We start from the raw sequence: 5,000 nt of genomic DNA, 5'->3' as shown, positions 1-5,000 counted from the left end.
TGTCAGTCCTCGCAGCTCAAAAAACAAGTTGTCAGCAAGTTGAAGTCAGCTGTGCGCAGTCTTGGGGAATAGTAATTATTCGTATGAGGTTGAAATGCAAATTCGCTCTCTTTGGCGGCATGGCACAGAGAGGCGCTTCCGTTGGAGACCTCAAAGACCTCTTACTTTAAAAAACGGGAAAAAAGGCAAGATGAAACGACAGGTTTTCAAGTGTTAATAAACAGCGATTCACAGAAGCGTGCATGGCCGGGGTTCATTTCCATGTCGATTAATCACGGGTTATTAAACGCTATTAATAATTGTATTATTGGCAAGGCTATAATCATGCGGGTAATGCATTAAAACCAACGAATTTACAGTGTTCGATGATCAGATTATACCGACATCAAAATCTACTTTTTTTAGACTCATCGTGTAATCCTGAAATCAAATCCTATTTGGTGCCTGATGGGATTATAGCCAAGTAGATGCATTTTGATGTCTCCCAGTAAATAATGTGTTTGTACCTGAAATGAGTGGATATGCAGGGTCCTGTATAGAGAAATCATTGTAGAAAATTATGAAAATGAACACTTACGGTCAGGTGCCAAGCATGAGGCGAAGAGTGACGTCATTAGAGCAGCCATTGTCACTCTCATTATATCTAGAAGATAAGGATGAGGCTTTGTGATGTAGGGATCCGAAGCCGAAGCCAAAGCCGTGATCGAAGATTCGTCACAGTGGGCGGAATCAAAGCGCTAATCAAGCCAGGTCTGTGTCCGAAAGCGTTGAGCTGACTCGGGAAAATCCGAACTTTTGACCGCCCAGCACTTTGCAAACTCGTTTAGCTGCAAGAGATCAGAATACGATATGAAATTTTGGCCTCGGATATAAAAAGGACAAGTATGTTATCGTCGTGATAATAAGCCGTCTGGCATTCCAAGGTAATTGTTATGATAACATGATAATAAAATTACTATTTTCCCTACTATTTTTATGTCCCTGTTACTGTGACAACTACTACTTATAACAAATTATAACAATGTTATGATGATATTGGCAATGGAAAAAACAAAATTTATCAATAATGATAACAACAGTAATATGCTATCACTACTACAACTACTACATCTACTACAACTACTACTACTAGTACTACTACTTCTACTGCTACTATTACTATTACTGCTAGTCATACCTCTACTGTCGCTAATATTACTACTATTTCTTCTATTACTAGTACTACTACTGCTACTGCTGCTTATTCTATTACTTCTACTACCACCAATCCTACTATTATTGGTACTACGACTACTACTGTTATTACAAGTAGTAGTACTTCTACTACTACTATTACTACAACTACTCCTGCTTCTTCTATTACATCTATTACCACCTCAACTACTGTTAATGCTACTACGACGACAATTTCTACTGCTACTACTACTACTTTCCCTGCTATTTCTACTTGAACTAGTAATATCACAACTGCTGTTACTACAACCATATCTATTACAACTGCTAATACTACCACTTTTCCTATTATTACTTCTACAATTAGTACTACCATGATTTCTGCTACCACAGCTACAATTACAACTGTTGCTGTTGCTACTACAACCACTACAACACCTACGACTACTGTTGTTGTTGCTGCTGTTGCTATAAAATCAATTGCATCTGTTACAGTTGGTGATGCAACTATTGACAGGAAATATGGTAATTCTAATGATCATGATAAAGCTGATTTGACAAAAAGGTGTAATGAACAATATAAAAGGGTTCTGCTGTCGCTGCTGCTGTAACAAAATCACTTGAATCTGGTACTGTTGGTGATGCAACTATTGACAGGAAATGATATGCCAATGATAATTTTGAGGTTCTTGATAAAGCTGATTTGGCAAAAAAGTATAATGAACAATGAAGAAAAGAAGTTAGAGAAAAAATGGTAAAAGAGAATAACTGTAACTGAGGCAAGAGGACGATTTGGTGTGAAAAAAACTTACATCAGTTTCCATTCCTTCTTTCTATTTTCATTTCAATCTGCTTGCCATTTATTACATTTTCTTTTGCTTTGGTCTTCACTTATCTGTCTGTTTATGTATTCATCAATTATACTCTATCCAATACTAAGGTTCGCTAATGGTGTGTGTGTGTGTGTGTGTGTGTGTGTGTGTTTGTAAGCGAGAGAGAGAGAGAGAGTGTGTGTGTATGTGTGAATATAATCGGTGTTGTTTCTATGCTTCTTGGTTTACTCGTTTAGTGAAAAGAGAGAGAGACACTGGCAGACAGAGGGAAAGAGAAATATAAGAAAGTGAGAGTGACAGAGAGAGAGAGAGAGAGAGAGAGAGAGAGAGAGAGAGAGAGAGAGAGAGAGAGAAAGAGAAAGAGAGAGAGAGAGAGAGCAAAAAAGACCATAAGAGAAATAGACAGAGAGAGAAAGAGAGAGGAAGAACATGCCACATGTTTCAAGATCTGAAGCTCCCATTTTGACCTCTAATGGTTAAAAGGAATTTATAACGATATTGTGATATTTCTTCGTACTTAACTTCTATTATAAGACTAGTTCAAAGGCGAGAAATGTCGTTTAAAGGATACAGACTTATCGATCCTAGTTATCAGATTATGATGTTGGTTAACGTACTTAAAAAGCTCTTTGATGTTGACGGTGGACTCTAGCAATATGCGCCGTGTATTTCGAAATCCTGATGTACAGAAAATGTTATGATAACATTTCTGTTCTGCAATTGGATAACAAGCACGCCTCTTCAAAGCTGGTTATGATAATTAACATTGCTGTTACCCTTACTATTATTGTTGTTACTGTTATGATTGTTATCTTTACTACTGCTATTATATCATATCTCTCTCCGTTTATTGTTATTATTGTTAGTTATTATCATTATTATTATCATCATTATTGTGTGTGTGTGCGTGTGCGTGTGTGCGTGTGCGTGTGCGTGTGTATGTGTGTGTGTGTGTGTGTGTGTGTGTGTGTGTGTGTGTGTGAGTGTGTGTGTGTGTGTGTGTGCATATATTTATGTATATATATATATATATATATATATATATATATATATATATATATATATATATATATAATATAAAATATGTCTGTATGTATGTATGTATGTATATAAATATAAATAAATAAATAAATGAATATAAATATATATATATATATATATATATATATATATATATATATATATATATATATATACATATATATATATATATATATATATATATGTATATATATATATATATATATATATATATATATATATATATATATTTGAGATTAAATGAAAATAAAAGTCACTCCATCTTTAGAAAAAAAACATCAGAGATTAAATCTGATAGAATAAAATAAAATCATATAATCACATAAACAGATACCAGGTAGATATATGTAGATGGATAAAAGGTTGAATTACTAGACAGATAGACAGAAATATATTTATCAGACGGACGGACAAATGATACCCTAGCTATATTACGAAACCACTGAAGGAGGAAATTGTAAAGCGTATAAGTTTACTAGCAATACTGACTTCTAGCCAATAATATCCTTAAACTTGGAGCCTAAAAGGGAAAGGAATACGAATATGCTCGAATAGGTTATACAGAGTTAACAGCAAGAACGGATAACTCTCCTTATAACCTAGTAACGGGGAGTTCAAACTACATCGGTCCGCACCATAAACAAGTGAAGGAAAGTAAAGTCTGTAAACTGATACTCTAAATAACATGCGAGAATAGTCCATACTATAAAGCAGTAGGCGAGGCCCCGCTATCAATAACAAGACAATAGTCCACGCAATAAGTTTGTGTGAAATAATAGAACAGCTGAGAATAGAAGATATATATATATATATATATATATATATATATATATATATATATATATATATATATATATATATATATATATAGAGAGAGAGAGAGAGAGAGAGAGAGAGAGAGAGAGAGAGAGAGAGAGAGAGAGAGAGAGAGAGAGAGAGAGAGAGAGAGAGAGATAAGAAAAAGAGAGAGAGAGAAGAAAGATAAAGAAGCAGAATGGAGATAGAAAGAGCCAGACAGAAGGAGAGAAAAGGGAAGGGAAGAGAAGGGAAAAAAAAGAAAAAAGAATAAAATCAAGAGCTAAGAGGAAGAATAAAGAGAGCCTAAATAACAATTAGGCAACGATGGTAAATAGTGAAATTCAGTTTTGAACAATTAACTACGTTTGGCAGTGAATAAATAATCAATGCACTTTGACAAAAGTCTATTTAATAGGAAACGAATAAAAAAAAGATAAAATCAAGAGATAAGTAAGATGAAAAACAAAGAGATAACCTAAAACCCAACTAGGCAACGATGGTAAATACCGAAATTCAGTTTGGCAGTGAATAAATAATTAGGGCACTTGGAGAAAAGGTTAATTAATAGGAAGAGGACAAACACTACAGATTCTGGAAGCCGTTCCTGTACCCTGCTCTCCCCTCCTTCTCAATTAATACTGGTTGCGAAATATCATTATTCTCAATTTCCCTCTTCCGCCTTGTCCTGGCACATGCTAATAAGGAAAGGGCCCTGGGGTTTCTTTGCTAACAGTGGGACCCATGATTTAATCTATTTTTCTCTCTCTCTTTTTCTTTTTCTCTTCATTTCTTTATTTCTCCTCCCTCTGTCTGTCTGTCTCTGTTTATCTGTCTTTCTCTCTCACTCTCTCTCTGTTCTGTCTCTGTCTGTCTGTCTTCCCCCCGCCTGTCTCTGTCTGTCTGTGTCTCTATCTCTCTCTCTATCCTTCTATCTCTATCTCTCTCTCTCTCTCACACACACAGTCTCTCTCTCTCTCTCTCTCTCTCTCTCTCTCTCTCTCTCTGTCTCTCTCTCTCTCTCTCTCTCTCTCTCTCTCTGTCTCTCTCTCTCTCTCTCTCTCTCTCACACACACACACACACACACACACACACACACATACACACACTCTCTCTCTATCTATCTATCTATCTATCTCCCCTAACCCTCTCTTCCA

Source organism: Penaeus vannamei, chromosome 17, assembly GCF_042767895.1.
Source record: "Penaeus vannamei isolate JL-2024 chromosome 17, ASM4276789v1, whole genome shotgun sequence".
Lineage (NCBI taxonomy): Eukaryota > Metazoa > Arthropoda > Malacostraca > Decapoda > Penaeidae > Penaeus > Penaeus vannamei.
Note: the sequence above shows the minus strand (reverse complement) of the source record.